This window comes from Eretmochelys imbricata, chromosome 8 (genome assembly GCF_965152235.1).
Source record: "Eretmochelys imbricata isolate rEreImb1 chromosome 8, rEreImb1.hap1, whole genome shotgun sequence".
Classification (NCBI taxonomy): domain Eukaryota; kingdom Metazoa; phylum Chordata; order Testudines; family Cheloniidae; genus Eretmochelys; species Eretmochelys imbricata.
The window spans coordinates 19,346,883-19,367,212 of NC_135579.1; positions in this window are offsets into that span (position 1 = coordinate 19,346,883).

Sequence of the window (20,330 nt, forward strand, 5' to 3'; positions counted from 1 at the left end):
AGAGGGAACTCATTGGGAGCTACTGGCTACATAATTATGCTCTGATGGAGTTACACCAGTGTTAAGTTTGGCCCAGTGATTTCAGGACTGAGCCCTGTGTATGTGCAATATGTGGTCATAGATTATTCAAATAGTTTTCAGCTGCATCAGAGACCTTTGTAAGTTATAATTTATAACCCACTTATGTCACTATACTATTCACCATGAAGATTGGTGCATCCACTGCTGAAAGCAGATGAAAGAGACAATCCTTTCAGCAGAAATCTCCCTCAGCATGATTCAAATATGACTAAGCAAGCTCCTTTCCCTATGCAACTGGGGTCAGGAGGAGTGCATCTTTTGGTATCAGGTTTTTAACCCAGCCTGTTCAGGGTTAACACATAAGATTTATATAAATAGCACAGATAAATGCTCATGTTCTTAAAATGCTGCAAAATTTCACTTGAGGTGATCCTTGAAAATCAAGAGGAAAATGGCAGCGGATGTTTTGCCTAGAGCTGGAAAGTCAGTGTTCCGAAAGAGAGTGGCAGAGGAAAAGCGAAAAATTAAACAAATAAAGGAAAACTAGAGTCCAACTGTTCTGGATTTTACAGTGCAAATCCTGCCAAAGCTGGCATTCCCTACATGACTGCTGAAAAAGATTTGTAATGGAATCTATTTTCCTCCATGTAGATGCAAATAAGAAGTCATTTGCTGTCATTGTGAAGTCACCCTTTAAGAGTAAGCCTAGAGGGGCCTCCTGAACTGCTCGGAGCAGCCATGCTTCGCTGCCTTGCAAGTTGATTAGGTAAAGGATGCTGCGAGACTCGCCAGTGCAAAGATCCTTGCAGCTGTGGTCTGCTCTGACCCAAATGCATCACTAAGAATGCTAAATATAGAGGCTAGAATGCAGAAGAAAGCCAGGCATGAGAATAGCTGTGCATGGGTCACTGCCTCCTGGAGGCTGGTTGGTCTGAGCCACAAACAGGAGAGCAACCTGCTGTACTTTCTTAGAACCATGAGTTCTTAATGGAACATCTAATGAAGCGGAGAGTTTTGGAGTTAAAACATGTTGTAATCATGCATTGGCTTGTGCCATGCATTTGAGAGAGTGCCCACCAAAGGGAACAGACTAGATTAACAACACCTGTCAAGAATGGTCTAGTTATTTTGTAGTCCTGCCTTGAGTGCACCGGACTGGAGTAGATGACCTCTTGAGGTCCCTTCCAGTCCCACACTTCTACGATTCTATGAAACTGAAAGACAAAAGGCTTTAAGCCTTTCTTTAAGTGAGGATTTGGTGAAGATATTACTGTGTGTTTTTATCACAACAGGAAGATATTCGGCCTTGACTATTTATGGGGAAAGGAAAACAATGACCACAATATCGATTGCGTCTCTTTAGTCTGCCAAAACAAGGCAAAAGGTTTTGCTCTGCCAAACTTTAGGATGAATATGATGCTTCAAAAACTTTAAAAGCCTTGTGCTTGATGGCTCTGGGGGCAGTGTTGACAGTAAGAATGCAAGACCACAGAATTTTGAAATAGAAGTGTTTACAAAAGCTTTTCGTCCTCAAGTTCATATATAATTAAGGCCTAGATAAAAGAAAAGGTTTATCAGCAGCAGACACTGTCTGTGGACTTGATTTAAGCTAGCCAGCAAACGCTAGTGATTTATTATTCTTAGCTAAGTCCTTTCTTTGTTTAACTATCACAAAATATGGAAATTCTGCTTCCTAAGTCACCAATGACTGCTGATAAACAAAACCAAAGATGTCAGAAGAGAGACGTGACCCTCTTAATGATGGCATCAATTTCTCAGATTTATAGAGCAGCCCTTCCTGATGAACAATGCTGTGAAGGAAGGGACAGCAGGGAAATGAAGTTATTGTTTGTGTTAGATGTTAAAGAGAACAAGTACAGTATGAACTGCAAAGAACGGCTGTGGGCTCAGAAAACTCGACATGCCTGCTGGCTTGAATTTCATGACATGACAACACAATAAAAGATTATTTAACCTCTTCTAACTTTGTCTCCTCGGAATTAGCCAGGTATAATTGTTGTCCTTGAACTTTTCTGAGTGAAGGGACTGATACATACAAGTCACCCTACAGAGTAGTTGGCAGGGTTGTAACTCTACTCCATCTACACTAGCCAACCAATCTGGCTGGATACACTGGAGTGGAGCACACTATATATTGCCACAATGTTACATACTCCTTCAGTCCTCCCTTCCTGGAGATCCAGGAAGGTTTATGGTGCCCTGAAGCACCGCGATTCCTGGAGCTCCTTGGCTGTGATTGTGCATCAGCTCCAACACACAATCTGGTCCAAATCTTTGGGCAAAATTTTCAAACTGCTCACTGAAAATTACCCAACAAAATTTCAGTTAAACATTCCAAAGACAGAAATGCATCTCACTGGCATGACAAGTAGCTTCAAGCACAGTTTCATTTCCTCCATTCAAATCTCCCATTCATTGTCACTGTCCTTGGTTCTGAACTCGTGCTACTGGCCCCAAATCTCCTACGTCTACAAAACTGTTTAACACTCTCTTCATAACATCGTCCATGTGCACCACTACTGCATCGGGGTCTCAGAAATGTGCAGTGACACACATTCAGGCTGTGCAATGTTAATAACAGGCAGTGACTTTTTAGGATTGTGCACACTGAATATTAAATGAACTCTTGAAGCTCCCCATGCCTCTGCCTGAAACTAGAACGGGAGTCTCTAAATGTTCAGGGACTTTTACAATATTTGTAAGCCATGCATAGACTAGTAGAGCTTAGATCCCTGAGCAAACTCTCAGGGACATGAGTGACTGCAGGATCAGATCCACAGAGAAGGTTCAGTGGAGGTATCTTAGTTAACAAGCACAATGTGGGAGGATTGCAGAATGACTAAAGGACCATGTGCCATTGGCTCTTTGGTTTTCATAGTGTCTGAAGCCAAGAGAATACCAAATGATGTCCACGAGTACAGTCACTTGACCTAGCCCCCAGACACAGATGGCCATGCAGAAATACATGCCAAACTGCTTTAAACAGACAGATGGAGATTAAATTAAATGATAACAGCTAACTCACTCCAAAAGCAGTCACTACGTATTAAGTTTTGCACCGTTCTCAATTTTCAACTATTTTAATCAGCATCTTTGTAGAGTCAAGGTGAGTGAGGTTATACCTTCTGCTGAGAAAAGAGACAAGCATTGAAGCTTACATAGAGCTCTTCTTTCATGTCTTTCTAGATATTTGTAAAACAAAAGGCTAAGGAATTAGGACTATCCTTCATTTTTATGGGTAAGTGCAGCAGCATCCCCCGTACATTCTGGTTTTAGTGGGAAAGGCGAGCACCCCAATTTCTTGCTTTTGCAGGGAACAGCTCTGTGATAGATAGTCGCTGAGGTTGTTCTTTCACTTAGTGAAACAAAAACATATTGTAATTGAGAGCCAGAGCAGGCGTTGTATTTTTTATGGAGCATAAACAAGCTGCTTATTTAAACAGAAAAAGAAACCATTTGGAAATTTAAATGAGCTCTCCTTGGTATTTCAAGAATTTAGAGAGTTTAGGGCCTCTCTTCATAGAATCCTAGACTCTGTTCTGTCATGTTTCTTGGTCCACTCCAACTAATGTCTGCATCTTGTAGAATCAGCTCTTGTGTGATGAGCTCCTCTGATCTGTTTCTGTCTGATCAGGTTTCTTTTAAGTGAAGCAAGTGTCCCATTTTCAGATAAAACCAACAAAAGTTGTTTTAATTAGATTTTAAGGATTTCAGACAATGTCTATGAGGGCTCTGTAAGTAAGATGAAGGAAGTTCAGTCATCAACTACCTAATTGCCCTCATACCAGCTACATCAGGGGTTCTCAAACTGCTGTGAGGTTGTTATGTGTGGGGTTGTAAGCTGTCAGCCTGCACCTCAAACCCTACTTCACTCCAGCATTTATAATAGCGTTAAATTTAAGAAGTGTTTTTAATTTATAAGGGTGGGGGGTCACACTCAGAGACTTACTGTGTGAAAGGGGTCACCAGTACAAAAGTTTGAGAACCACTGAGCTACATCATCCCACTTCCTTTTACTTCATAGGGGCAGTGGGTTAATGCAGAACTGTGCTTCCTCTTACAGATACAGACATTGTCCTGCCAGTAACGGGGGGAAAGATCCTTGATAACCACCATAATAGTCATAACACTGTTTGTACTCTGCTATCCATGTCCTAATTAGATGACAGCAAAAGTGATTCAGAATAGCTTCTGAACAGGGCAATCACTGAACAATTGTTGAACTGAAGAGAGACAAGTTCTTCTGAGAGTTACAGCCAGATGATGCTGGAGCTGGCTGATATTTTTCTTTATTAATGTTACTGTTTGGAGTGCAATCTTTGTTGTTCAGAGAGTTTAATGCTGGAAGGGACCATTATGATTATCTAGTCTGACCTCCTGTGTAGCACAGGTCGTAGAATCTAGCCAAGTGCTTACTGAATTAAGCCCATAACATCTCGTGGAGCTAGACCATATCTTTTAGAAATACACCCAATTTTGTTTTAAAGACGGTGGGGAACCCATTAGGTGAGTAGTTCCAATGGTCAATTACCCTCACCATAAAAAATGTGCATCTTCTTTCTAACCTGAATTTGTCTGGCTTCAGCTTCGAGCCACTGGATTTTGTTATGGTTTTGTGTGCTAGATTAACGAGCTGCCTACTATCAGAAATCTTCTCCCCATGTAGGTACTCACAGATGGTGGTCAAGGCACCTCGGAACCTTGTCTTTGTTAAGCTAAATAGACAGACTTTCTTTAGTGTCTCACTGTAAGGCTGGTTTAGAAATCATTTTTGTAGATCATTTCTGAACACTTTCCAGTTTGTGATTGTCCTTCCCCCCCGCAAACTGTGGACACCAGAGCAGGGGTGGATTAGGGTTTTGTGGGGACCTTGGGCCAGAGCAAGTGAGGTCCCCTCCCCACCCTTTCTGCCTGCAGTCATTCCTCCCCGCTCCCACCCCCCCACACCCCAGCGCTCCTGCCAGAGAAATGGGGTTGGGGCAGGCGGGTGGAGTGAGGCAAGCCCCCGCACTCCAATCGCGCTCCTCAGCAGGAGCACCAGGTGGGCAGAGTGGCTTGGGGCATGAGCGGGTTGGGGCATGGGGCACCCATTTTTCCGGGGCCCCACAATTGGTTGGGGGCCCTGGGCACAAGCCCTGTTGGCCCAGTGGCTAATCTGCCACTGCACCAGAGATGGACACAATATTCCAGTAATGATCTCATTAATGCCATTGTGAAGGATTGGGGCCTGTCTTAGAGTGCCCTCTTCCAGCTGGACGCAGGCTTGTGCCTGCTGAGCCAGCTCCCTCCTTGGGAAAATCCTGTTTGGGGCCCTCTCGAATAATCCAGGCAGGACAGTTTCCAGTCACATTCATTGCTATGGATTTTATTTCAAGACTTCTTAATGAAAATTTGGATCACTGTTTCATAACTTATACAGACTTTGTGGGGAGAGGCTAAGTTCCTTTCTCCCTAGTCTGTCCCTCACCCCAATGAGTTCATCAACCCACAAGTTCCTGGCTCTTTCCCCAGAGCCTTTTTTGTAATAACAGGACTTTCCCCACTCTCCCTTCGGTCCATCTGTTTCCCAGACCTGTTCTTCCAGCAACTGCTTCAGCTTCTGGCAGGTATTTCAGCTCCCCTCTTCCATTTCCTGCTCCTCCTTTTAAGAGGATCAGCCAATTAAATTGCCATTTTTTTCCCAAGGTACACCAGGTGGGGCTACTTAGCCAGCCAGCCAGCTGCAGGCCTCTGACCCCAGAGGAACACTATCTCTTATACCTTCACAGCCATATACAAGTGATGATACCACCTTCCTACTTCTACTTGGTATCCCCTTATACATCCAAGGATTGCATTTACCGTCTTAGCCATCGCACCACACTTGATCAGTTGGTTATTCACCGTAACCCCTAACTCCTTTTCTGAGTCACTGCTTTCCAAAATACAGTCCCTCACCCTATAAGTGTGATCTACACCTTTGATTCATAGATAGATGTTGGTGGGACAGAGAGACTGTTCAACTGTATGGACCTGCTCATTTGTCCAACATACAAGGTAGTTTATGAATCTCAAGAAGTCCGGATGCTTATTTCAGATGAACATGTCAAAGTTCAGTTGCTCCTGTGAAGCTTTCCGGAACCTTTTTCTTTTCTTTTCTTTTCTTTTTGTTTGGATAGCTTTTTATGACTTTCAGAAAAAAGTTTGCATTCATTACGAATTATTGGTCCAAATCAATGGAATTAAACCAGAGATTAATTTAGCCCTTTTTATCTAGATGGGTTTGTCTGTAAGTGAATCCGTGTGGCAGTAATAACAGGTCAATTATCCTCTGTGTGAGGAAGCTGCTAAGGGGCAACATCACTTGCTCATTCACTTATGCACACAAAGTCGGCACATTAATTCACAAAACTCCAGTGAGAGAGAGTGTGAGTGTAAGTGTAAGAGAAAAATAGAGAGAAGAAGAGACTCTGAGAGAGAATTCAAGAGAGACAAGGTGGGTGAGGTAATATCTTTTATTGGATCAACTTCTGTTGGTAAGAGTTGATCCAGTAAAAGATATTACCTCACCCATCCACTTCATCTCTTTAATATCCTGGGACCGACACGGCTACATCTACACTGAATACAGAGAGAATTCAAGAAAAGTTTCACCACTTTGGTTATGAACCTCTGCAATGCTCACCTGCTCACCACCTTTAGGCATGGTTACTTCAAAGCCCCTGCTGAGCCTACTGGCCCCCTGGAAACATTTCCACTTTTCTGGTTTTTAAGGCATAGATGCAGTTCTACTACAGTGAACTCCATTTATTCCTGATGTAGATCCAGTAGTCGGTGTAGTTACATCATGGATGAGCTTTGTCCACTGACTCTACAGCTACTACTATAAACTTCTGTATCATAACATACCACCTGTAAATACAAGTGATGCATAAATGAACTTGAGGATAAGGGATTATCAACACTCTTTCCAATACACTTTCCCATGCTCGTGTACTCTAATCTCCACTTTTCTGCTTGTTGGCAGATTGGAATGCACTTGATTGCAGTGTGGGAAATCCCCTTACTGAAGACTGCCTTGTATCTTCTCTCTTTTCTGTGGATTTCCTGCTGCTATTTACCTGCTTTCCCGTGGCTCTCAGAATTATGTCGCAAGCATTTCATTAAGTCTGTTTTGCCTCCCCCGGTTTAAATGGACTAAAGCATAAATGCCAGGGCTGGTGCACTGGCTCATCAGTTTATTGTTTTGAATTTTCAGCTCAGTCCCTTGCTCCTGGGCAGCTGAGTTGAGAGAATTACAAGGGAACTGAGCACAGCTGTTCTTGAGCTATATATTTACTTGGCATAGAGGAGAAACAAACCCCTCCTGCAGTTCATTTCATCATGTGTTCTTTTGTGCTTCTCATTGTCTTTGCATCTGGGCATCTCAGGTCCTTAATATTAAACAGCTACAAAATAAGAGCATTTCCATTAAGAGGTTCAGATAAGCCCTTGCCCTCAAGAGTTAATAGCTTGATATAGTAATTGGAAGTCTTAGCACACAAATAATTATAATGTAAAAAATGTCAATCAGTCATGGTGTCCACAGCCCTGTGCCATCTCCCCTTGCTTGGCACTCACCAAGCTGCTGTGTTTGGACCCACGCACTGGGCCCATGTACTTTTAAGCTTCTGTTTGACTTGGCAGGATTCAGTCACAGTCTCTTTCTTTGTCCTCTCTGGCAGCCTTCCTGGCACAGACTCTCTGTCTAAAACTCCTTTTGGTAGTGTGATGCCACAGCCCAGCAGAAGTTAGGCTGCTAGGACCAGAGCTGACCCCCCAATCTGCCCAGTAACTTAACTACACACTTTCCCAGAGCTCCACTTCGTGCTTACTCTGGTTTACAATTTAACCTTTCAGTGAAAACGTGTTAGTGAAAACCAGTAAACATGGACTTTGTAGGATTTCTAAAACGATCACACTTTAGGCAGCACATGAGGTATACAGACCAATCTCAGTAAAATAATAAATGCCTACATAGCATTCCCTGCCTCAGTTTCCTCACCATTCTAGATCATTCTTTGGGATTTGATCAGTGTCCTTTCAGAATTCTAGGCCCTCTCTGCTGGGCCACACTTCCCCAGCTTATGGCTTCTCCTCCGAAACATGGAATCACTCCCTTTAATTCCTGCAGTCAGAGTTTCAGCTTTGACTGGTCCCGTAGTCCACAGGTCCCCTCTCCTTCCTACAGCCTGTATTTGTTGTTCTTCTTTCAATCCCTCAGTCTTTTTTAAGGACTTTACTAACACTTCATTCTTCCTTCTGTGGAAATTCCCTGTTCCCCTCCCTCCAGCTGAGTCAAACTGGTTCCCATACGTTTCAGCCATTCTCTTGTTCTACAGTCATCTAATTTGAATGGAAATAATTCATGTTGATGACTCTTCATTGTCCCTAGTATGGGAAAGACATGACACCAGCCCTGACACTAGATGGCTGATTCCACATATCTGGACATTCAATGATACAGAAATATACAAAAAAGAATTAATACATTATACATAGACAGGTCCTCCAAATCATCACACGTAGCTCTCTAGACAGCTAGACCCTGCTAAGCATCTATCTTTAGGTTTTATTTACAATAGGGATCATCATACTTTGACATCAGTACATCCCAGGTATATTACTTTTGGATTTAGTGCTATAAAAAGATTGTGTAGGAGTTCACTGGTATATTTATACCAGTGGGAACTGTACTTAGACTTTTGTTTTGTGTGTTGCATATAAATTATGATGATATGATATAGTATCAATAAGGAACCTCCCAGGGAATCTCTGCAATGAATTTTCAGCCATTCCCAATAAATGCAGAATGAACTATTCTTTTCAGGATTTTGTTTTAAATATAGCTCTGTGTGTGACAGAGGGTGAGACAGAGAAAAGCAGAGCTGGGGAGGGGAAAGGAGGAAGACAGAGAGGGACAAAAATCTCTCTCAGTATTATTATAGTATATCCAGGTACTGCAATTTAATTTCTTATTTCCTCATTAAGTCCCAAAGCACACACTATCTCCTTAGAGCTTTTAAATGGAAACTTGTGCCTAGTCTGTAGCAGGAGAGATAGCAGGATTCATTTAATAAAAGTTCCTTGGGAAGACTTATAGAATTTGAAATCTTTTTACTTAGAAATATTAACACTAGTTATAGGCCATTTTTTAAAATACAGTAAAGGTCAAAAACTGTAACAAGGTGAAATGTAGAGAAGTGATTAATTTCCTGCTTTCTAATTCCTGTCTCTTGGCAGGCAGCTTCCTTATCTGGTGTGATTCTTGGTGGTAGATTCATTTAACTAGTTGGCACAATAATTTGGCAGGATGTAGAGAACTGGGTAATAATAAAATCATTCCTTAAGCATGCAGAGAGACAGCACAGAGATTTGCTCATGTAGCACATATGGCATGTCCACTGAGAGAGAGAGAAAATGTGGTGTGTGTATAAAAAGGTAGAGAGGGAATAGTGGAATTTACAATCACTTGTCTCCGGTTCAAATAATCTAAGTTCAGATCCAGCATTATGACTTGGGCTGATGCCTGATGATGACCCCTGCAGTGCAGTGTTAGAGGGCATAGAATTAGTAGTTTTGACTTTCTTTGAAGAGATTCCCACAGACAGTAGCTAACTGTGCTACTGCCCATTCCCTTGATATGAAGTGGCATAGAATTTAGGAAGGAGTGTTCTAGAAAGAAACACCTGTGCCAGAGGTCAGAACTGGAGAATTCAGTACGTGGTGGAAGGTTTTGAGCAAATTCATTTATCTTTCAAGCACCCATTGCCATGGTATCTATGCACCAATGTGCACCAAGGACCTGACCAGTTTACACAGACCTCAATAGATTTTGGTGCAAGCCCTACACTTATATTATGTAACTTTCTGTCCAATAGGGAATTGTTATTCTTGTAATTTGAGTTGTGCATTATTCTGCAGAATGTTTATCTGAGACATAATAGTTTCCTGTTTTACTGGATAATTCTTTCTTAATTTTGTCCCCTTATATTGGTCATGCAAATGAAGGACAAATTCACTCTGGCTAGAGCCTGGGATAAACTTCCTACCACAGGTGTGGGAAAAAATGTGAAAAGAAAATAGAAAACCTTGGACATTGAGGTTCCGTGTGGTTTTTTCGTATTTCTCAAATAAATCCTGTAACATTTTATTTTTCAGTGAACATTTTCTTTACTTGTTATGTGGAAATGTGCCATTTGTCACTGAAAAATGGTTATTTTGAGTAAAACAGTACTTTTAAAAATTCTGGATAATGTCATTACAGATTTCTTAAACATGAAAATCAATTCACACTAAAACAGGCAACATTTTGTCATTTCACATGCTTCTTGTTGCCTTATACTGGAAATTCCATGTAACATGAAGTTTCTGGATCATAAAAATGGCCTGGAACAAAATGATGACAATTCTTTCACAAAATTACAAGGGGGGGTGGGGGGGAATTGTCACTTTCATGAAGCTCCTGTTCTCACACACAGAGCTCTGCAAACACACTGCAGCCTGCTCTGCAACATCCCTTAATGTTTGAGTGCCAGGGCTTTACGGAATAGACAATGCCAATCCTGAAGAACTGTGTGGTCATTTTGTGGATAAATGTCATTCTTTTTTAATGTTAACTAATTGACATTTGAAATACTGACTCATGAGACTGCAGCTAATGGAAATCTAATACATGTTAACAAATTAGTCCACATCTTTTCAAGCTTCCTTCTCAGCTATTTTTGGATGTGCCCCTCCTTTTTGATCTTTGTCACACATGTGTGAGGTCAGTATAACATATTTAGGTCATGACAAATTGAGAACTGTGAAATGTCTAATATTTCTTTCTGTGTCCCATATTAGTTACTTTCAGACAATGAAATATATTACTAATCAGATCATGCGCAATCATCACACGGATAATGAGCAAAATCAGAGTCAATGTAGTTACACGGGGAAGAATTTGGCCTACTGTATTTAGTTAGTTATGATATAATATGACATCAGGCAAACAGTACTCTATAGAATAGTACATTTCTTAAACCCTAATGAACCCTGACACATTGAGTTGATGGGTTAAGGGCTACGTCATTTAGACCAAATCTACCATTTGCATTAAATTCTTGGACAGAATGCAGTAGAACCACACGCCTCATTTTGAATCTGAAGTACGCAATCAGGCAGCAGCAGAGACCAAAAAGGAAAAAAAAAGGCAAATACAGTACAGCACTCTTTTTAAAACTTTCCCTTTCTTTTTTTAGTAGTTTATGTTTAACAAAGATATGACAAAGTAAGCAAACTGTTTCTGTGCTAGTTTCATTTAAATTAAGATGGTTAAAAACAGCATTTTCTTCTGCATAGTAACGTTTCAAAGCTGTATTAAGTCAATTTTCAGTTGTAAACTTCTGAAAGAAAAACCAAAATGCTTTGTTCAGAGTTACGAACATTTCAGAGTCACGAATAACCTCCATTCCCGAGGTGTTAAGAACTCTGAGGTTCTACTGTATGAGCAAATTTTCTAAAAGCCATACCAGTAACACTTTACTAAACATACACTGGTCAGCAAGGGCTGTTTGAAGTGTGATAAGATGTGTACTAAAATGATAGTTAGTTGCCATTTTCAATGGCTCTACTGCACAGAAGTAGACTAATGGTGTGAAAAACACATGATTTATTTATTCACACATACATTCAGTTTTCAACTGTGTTTTCTCAGCAGTATTTTGATCAGAACCTGCCTGAAAGGTTAAAAACTTTCAAATCATAGCACTAAAAGTAAACATGAGAACATTAAGATCAGAAACCTTTAGAATATGATTAGATGCTACCTTCTGTCCTTTCTCCCTCAATCATTACCAATGATGATATTTTAAGGGCTGGAAGATCTCACTTACTCATCTAAAAATAGAGTGTTCACAATGTCAGTGCAATTATCAGTTGTTTCAACACATAGAACTCTATCCTAACATTGCAGTTGGAGAACTTTGTTTTGTTTTGTTGGAGAGCCCTCAAGCATGCACTGTACCATTATCTGCTTTCATTCCACTGTCGTGTTCATCCATTGATGTGTGGAACTCGCTAATGGGAGTTGTACCCTCAGTGTGTTTGCCGATAATTATCCCCTTTTGACCGTCATATATTAAATGGATCAGGCTGTAAAATCCTTGCTCCCAAGTTTCCTGGCTTGAAGTCACTTATTCTTTTGCAGATGAACATTATAAAGAAATAAGAAATTGCTGTTGAAAGCTATAGTCACTGAGGTTCAAATCATCCTCAGCTGATCTAATGCAGGAAGTTCCATTCTTGGTTATTCTCTTCCTCAGTCAAAGGGAACTAGCAGGCATTATTGCAATCAGACATTATTAACAAATACACATATAAAAGTCAGAGATTTATCAGATGGTGATTTGTTTCCCTTGTGATTGGAAATAGATTCAAAGTACAACCCTAGAGGGAGTTACTGTCAAGAAAAAAACATTTCCAAAGCAGCCTTTTAAAAATGGTGTCAGAACACTGTTACTGTATGTAACAGTGATTTTAACCTATTGCCATTAATTTTTGCTATACTCCTATGTGACCTCTGACCCTCCCATCAAGACCCCTATTTTAGTTTCAACCAGTGGATGTGACTTGCAGTGTTGCAGCATTTGATTCAAGAGAACTCTGTTAGTTTAGCCAGTAGCATCAAGAAATTAAACTACCGTAGAGCCAGAGTGAGAGAACTGTGGGGAAGATGGGAGTTCCGTTTCATGAAGAATTTTGAGATTTTAAAATTTGGTTTCATTCTGAATTGGAGTGAAAGTGGAACATTTTGAAACTCTCCATGAATGGGAAAAAGAATTATTTTGGGTCAAAATGTTTCATTTTGACAAAAATGAGATGATTCTGACTTTCTTTTATATCGCATTTATTCATTACTTATCATTTATTATATTATATTATATTACATTATAATATAATAAAGTTCTTTCTAAAACTGAGGACTAAGCCTTTATATACTATGTGTGGGCTTTCCTACATCCACCTCTTCTCAAGTGGATTTTATCTTTAGGAGCTAAAATGCAAGAAGATGATATCTCAGAATACATTAGTATTACACACCTGAATTGCAAAACCAAGATAAGCTCCATTCTTTTCTGTAGCACCGGTTTCAGCCCAAGTACTAATGCCATATGCAGCAGAAGCAGTATTCTGTCTTGCAAAATTTCAGGCGGACAATGTAAAGTCTTCTTTTTTTTTTGTGCTGACTTCTGCAAGGGCGATCCCCACAAAACAAAGAAGTGTGGAAACTTCTCTATTGTGCCATTTGTCTCTTAGAAACACACTGTTGAGAGAAACAAATCCAGATTTACCAATCTCCAAAATGTATGAAATGAGGTGGGGGATTTTTCAAAGTAATTCCAGCAATGAGCTCCAGTAGAAATGGCCCCTTACATTCCCTATTAACTTTAGTTAGTAATCATAACTCACCTATAATACACTACTGAGAATATATAAATTACCCACTTCCACCATGATGTCTACATGAACCTATCTGCTTGTGTGGTGGGGTTAAAGGGAACTCTCTTACAGAATAACAAAGAAGAAGAAAATAAAACCTTCCTCCTATTAATACACTGAACAGTCATCACATGGCCAATCACCACCTGGCCACTGGTATATTTTGCCCCTCTCCTGTACCCTCTGACTCCCTAGGTGCTTTGCCTCTTTCAGCACCTAGCACACTGTGGGGACTGCCAGAAATGAATAAGAAATGTCAATAAATTCACCAAGAACTCAAACTTGGTGAGTTTTTTGCATTTGTACAGTTAAAGCCCATCTGTTAGCTTGGCATCATACCCAGACAGAAAGCTATTGTGCGTCTTACGTATTTAGAGAAGTTGCCTAAAAAGCACAAGAAACTTGGTTTCTCCTGCTATTTCTTCTAGGTAATTTCTGGCTGGATATTTGCATCCAGCTCTCACCTTTGCCTTGCAAATTTTCTATGGAAATTTTTATTTGCCCAAGAGAATTTCAATGAGCTGGGAAATGTTTATAAATATTAAAAGCATGGATTTTCAAAAGGTGGTTGAGGGAGCTAGGAGCCCAGCTCCCATGGAAAGTCAATAATTTAGCCCCTCAAAAGGTATGAATCCTCACTGAAAAATACCCACTCAGTCCCGAGGCCCTCATCCAATCCCTTGTTTGAAAGGGCACATAGTTCATGGAGCCTAACACAAATATATTTGAAATCAAACCATTTGAGACACAAAACTGCCATCACAGGAAATGCAAAGCAGTAAAGTAATTCTTAATATTAAGGAGGTTGGCTATGTTTGTCCATTTTCCTCTCCATAGGGAGCACTGTGATGACAAGACGCAGCAATCCTTTTATTCTGCACAATCAATGCAGGGGAAAAAAAGTTCTATTTTATTTTTGTCTGAGCCTACATGCAGTGAAGTCATTTGGCCTGATTCTGATCCGCTTTACACTTGTGTAGATCAGGAATAACTCCACCGACTTCCGTGGAGTTACACTGATACAAAACCAGAAAAGGGAAGAGGAGAATCAGGCCCCTAGACTGTAAAGACATATGTAAAGTCTTTCACAATTCTCTCTTCTAAAGTACAGCTGGTATAATGCAGTAGAACGTCTGCCTCAATAGCTAATGTGCTATATACTGCCACTGTAATAACTATGTACATTAGGTGTTTTCATTAAAAAATAATACAGGATGACAATAAAATATGTGGAGAAAATTATACATAGTGACAGGATTTGGGAGGTGTTAACAGAGTAGCTGTCTCAGTGACTGGCAGTTCATATCTAGCTTGAAATCTACATACTGTAGAAGCTGGAAAGTATGTTCCCAATGCAAAGGCAGAGTTATAGGCATTGCAAAATTAAAACACCCACCCTTTAGGAATGTTTTATCACAAGCACTGTTCATAAATACAGAAAAGACTCTAGTGCTTCATAGCCTGCTTTCAAACCCACATGTGTTTATGTTAGATTATTGCAAATAGACTTTTAAACACTGCAAAAGGGACATATTCTTTGCCCAGTCTCTTCTGGGCAAGACACCACTTCTCTGTAGCTCAGTTTCCCCATCTGTGAGAAAGGACCATTATAGTCAGGTGTCTTGTATCTTAAATCATTAATGCACTTTGAAATTCTCATACAGCAAATTCAAAGTATTATTTTTAATAACCCTTTATATGGATGTTCTCCCAGTCATTACACAGCAGGCAGCCTTGTGCCTTATTCTAAGAATGAAACTGGCATTTTCATTTATCAGCTCAGTTGCAGATAAAACTATACAAACTGAAACCAAAAGGTTTAGCATTTTTGACACCCAGGGATGATAAGCACATATATTACTGCTTTCATCTCTTACACGGGATTTGTTTGAATACAAGACAAGATCAGATCATATTCATCTTCAGTAAGAACGGGTAGAGTAAAAGTCAGTTTTGTTCCTTAAAATATTTTAGCACCAAGTGTGACAGATATGGCCATTTCCTGCAATATCCTTGAAAAGCCTTAATTAATTAAGTTTAAGTAGCTTTGGAGTCCATTGTATTAAAAATACAGTTACTGTGGAATTGTATGTAACTTCTCTAGGGCAGAGACGTGATCACTGTAAACCCTGGAAAGTGTTATGAGCTTCAAAAGGATTATTTATAACAGTGTCAGGCAAGAATGACCTTATGGCACAAACAAAGTTAAGTGGGTTTCCCAAGGAAGCCCTAGGGGGAGGTGTATGCAAATATATCTCCTCTGGTGATGCGAGAAGTCAGCCTTTTGAAGCTTCAACTCTAGGAGGGGATCTTTGTTTGTTGATTACCTGCTCCCAGGGTCCCAAAATCAAACACCCAAACTATATAAAGCAGTGACTCTCTGATTCAGGTGTGTTCTTGTTCTGAGCAAAAGCTGTGATGAACTTGTGACCACAGAAAGCCCCCCTTGGTGGGGTTTGAAGGATTGACTCTTACCACAGCTCTTGTTGGAGTCCAGGGTGATCTCTGGTAAATCTATTAGCATGTGTGTAGGTTCTTTTATAATTTATAGTACATTTTCTCTGTAATGCTTTCATCTTCAAAATAACTGTGCTTGCTCAGAAAGGGCTGTGTAGTAACTTTTAACTTTGAAGAGAAAGCAAAGCTTGCCGAGGAACTTTGAGTGTAAGCATAAAACTGCAGCCTGGAAATTCCCTTGTCAGGAGGGAGTGAGATGTATTTTTCCATCCAAGAGAGGGTTTTACTGGGGAGCCAGAAGCCTAAAAGTGGGTGCTCTTGCTGAACCCAGAGGGGGAAATACCAGTGCAGTTGCTCTGAACTGTCACACCAAGAATGACTTATCTTCTTGCGAAGGACTTGATTCTGCAAAATGTGAAGCATTCTGGTCTGAAGCATTTTTGTGGTGCACATTTTTGTCTAGTACAAATGGAACGGTATAACACACTGATAAGGCAGAATATTGTTTTAAGGCCAGCATCTAGCCAGAGAAATAAATCTCCTCACAACTACTGTGCCTTTAAGATAAAAGAAAATCAAAACAAATATCACACTTTGGAATACGTCTTGTCAAGGTTAGTCTTGCCAGCTGTTTTGCTCTATAGGAGACACTAGGGGAGGAGAAGGGGAGAAAATAAGAGGTGGGGATGTTTCTTCCTGCTGCTGCCAGCTTCTGCTGCTCTTTGTAGGGAGCAAAATGGCAGCCATTTTATTTTGCCAGGAAACTAACTGTCTTGCTTTTAATTTGTATGCATGACATACAGTTAAAACTACTTCACAACTAGGCCCAGAAAAAAAGAAAGAAGGAATCTTGCAAGGTAAAAGCTGTGCATCAAGGAATGCACTATACAAATACATGACAGTAGAGCTTCTCTTCTGTGCCTTCCATAGTGAGACAGCAATGACCCAGAGACAGCTATCTGCCTTTCTTGGAGTTCATGTACACTGGAATGCATTACCTGGGGAGGTGATGGAAACTCCTTTCTTAGAAGTTTTTAAGGTCAGGCTTGACAAAGCCCTGGCTGGGATGATTTAGTTGGGGATTAGTCCTGCTTTGAGCAGGGGGTTGGACTAGATGACCTCTTGAGGTCCCTTCCAACTCTGATATTCTATGATTCTATGTACACTACAATCAATGATATAGGCAGATAAGAAGGTTGCATGTTCCAAACTAATGCTGTTACTCATTAACCCTGCTCTAATGACTTCCCTGACAAGATGATTTGCACAGCATTTAACACTATTGTTTGAAAGACTTTCTTGAGTCAATTATATGGTTTAGTCTGTTATTATCACCTATGAAAGTGAGCATAAGAGACGTTATGTGGCTGATACAGCAGCTCATGCTAAAAAGCAGGAAGTGTTTTATGTGTCAAAAATTCCCAGCTCTCATTATGTCAGTAGTGAAGGCTCCATGGCTCATCACGAACCTTCTTGTGATCCACACACTCAGTGTTAATGTGGCATTGATCCTGGCCAATTTGACCCACTGCTCGAATCCACTGCTCCCCAAATGACCCTCTATAACGACGTCATGGCGGGGAACTCCACTGTGCATTGGGGGCATGCAGAAACTTCAAGTAACCCTTTGAACTTGCAGCCTGTCCCTTTCAAATCCAGTTTGAGTTCCTTTCTGGAGTGTTTGGTCTTCAACCAAGTAAAGAAACAGAGAGGGACAGGTTGATTAACACATAGGAAAGTAGCAGAGAGGGTTGCTGTATTGTCTTCTGGGAAATAAATACAGGAACTGATTCAGCACTCTTTTATTGGCAGAGCACCAGTTGGTAAAACATGGCAGAGACCTGAGGTTTCCCCTGCTGGGAATCCTGGAGAAGACGACTAGCAAAATCTGGAAAAGACTCTTGTCATCCTTTTCCAGGGCTTCTCACAAGAAATAGAATGGAGAGCATTAAACAGTGCTGGCCTGGGATGTATGGGAGGGGCCAACAGGCCATTAAGCACAACTGCAATAATTCTTGTAAATGTCATCTCAGCACTTTCAGCCTTTTCTCTAGCAAAAATGGTGTTTATTAGTTGAAGGCTGCTCTGGATGTTTCCAGCTTGTATTGTGTAGTAAACAGAATGCAAATACAGTAACAGGCCTTTTCAGATCTCACTGCCCAGGTTTAAGAGGTACCTTTAAATATGGACATTACGTTCTGACTTGTCCTCACAGATGGGATGATGTTTTGCAGTATATCTCATTTCCTATGTACATAGTGAGAGATACCATTCATTCCACTGATGCTTTATTCCTTGGAAATACCCCTTCCAGAAAAGTTACCTTTGCAAGTAGCATTAGAGACCGAAGAACTCACCATCACATCCTTATATCACACCCTTAAGCCCACTGTATGGCACACAGATACTAACACATGAACAGAAATGCCCAAGAGATGACTCCAGCCATTGGGAAGTGGATTTATTATTAACGGAATCCAATTTGGTGCCTTTCAATCTTCATGAGGAAAACCAACACTAAAGTAATAGCGCCAGGCTAATTAATCTAATATCAGCCTGTCAATATCTCATGACTGTTTTATTTTGAACTTATTTAATGGAGAATGAACAGCTGGAGCGTGAATGGCAAGAAACACTCCAGTTTTGTACCATTCATTGCAAATTCATATTACTTTAGTCCACTCAACAGTACTCTGAACTCTAGACTAGTTTTTCATCCTGACAGCTCCATAACTCTGATTCCCCCTCCCTCATCCTCCTGAAACACTGAGAGTTGTCTTGCCTGGTTGACCATAGTAATTCTATACATAGAGACCTGCTGAAATTAATATGTGCAACAGAAGTATTAATAGCAAAATTTGTTAGGAAACTACAGTGTATGCATGGAACTGAGAGATGTGATGTCTAGTGGTTAAAGAATTCTAATACTGACGATATGCTGCTATAATGCAGCTTTGCGGGCAATTCCCTTTATCTACACAGCCGCAACAAAGGTACGTGAAGTATATTCGCCAACATCCCACTCCCCTCAGCGATAACATCACACACCTAACTGGGGCAATTTACATTCTAATACAATTAAACTCTTCAGTTCCACAGCTGATGTGCACAATTTTCAGATGTCTCTTGCTGCACTACATGAAATTCTTTAAAGTAAATAAATAAATAAATAAATACTGGAGACATATGGCATATAAACATAGGCTCTCAGATGCACCAGTTTGATGGCCATACATCAAGCAGAGAAGATCAAGCACAAAAGACGGTAAAGGCAGTAAGCAATATCATCTTATAACAAGTGTATAAAATAAATTCCTGGTATCCTTTGCTTTTCCCATCATAACAGCACACCTGTGCAGGGCTCCAAGTCTAGCACTCACATTGAAACGATAGACGAACAGATTTCTACCATGACCCACTTTCAAATCATTAAATATTCTCCAAGTAGGATTCCTTGGTGCTAAATCTAATGTTAAACAACAGCAGGGAATTTACCTCCATTTAAATCAAAAGGACTTGAATTAGCAACGGACCCAAGCAAGGACTTCCTTCTGTCAGAGATTTGGTTTAAGATGCAGCTTGCCTGTTAACATTATCTCTCTGAAGAGAGGTGGAACCTCCCAGCCATTTGTCAGGTGGCTGCCTGGTTTTAATTGTGGACTCGAAACAGATGTTCCAAGCTTGCAATTAACTAAATGAATATCTTTATTAAACAAATCATTCTGCCTTTAAAGAACTCTTGGAAATTTGTATATTGAGCATGTACTCGATTTCAAAGAACGGGGGGGGGGGGCGGGTATTATTGTAGTTGGAAGTGGCTGACTATCATAGAGCTGCAGAGCTAGGCATCTGGATTTTGCTATTTTCCTTAAGGAAAGCTATATGTACATATATATTAAACAGACATACAACTTAAGTAGTTCACAGGCTTTGTGTGGGCTCATGCTTAGGGATGAATTTCACCCATAGAAGGCTGGTGAATCCAGTTAGTAATTATCATTATTAAATATTTATAGGATTGTCATGCCCAGATTCCCCAATCAGGATCTGGGCACCATTGTACCTGGCACTGTACAAATACATATGACAAGGCACTGCAGAATTCAATATTTATTTTTTATTAATTTTGATGCATATTGATGTTTATTTTTAAGCACTTTTATCGATCTAAATTTTCAGAGTTACAGGAACTCATGGGGTCAGACAACAATTATTTTATGACAATAGAGATTGAGATTCAAAAAGTTTAAGTTTTATAACTGTTGAAACACAAATTGTCAACAACACACGCAAAATATACAAAGTAAATGTACTTTAATCAAACTCAGTTC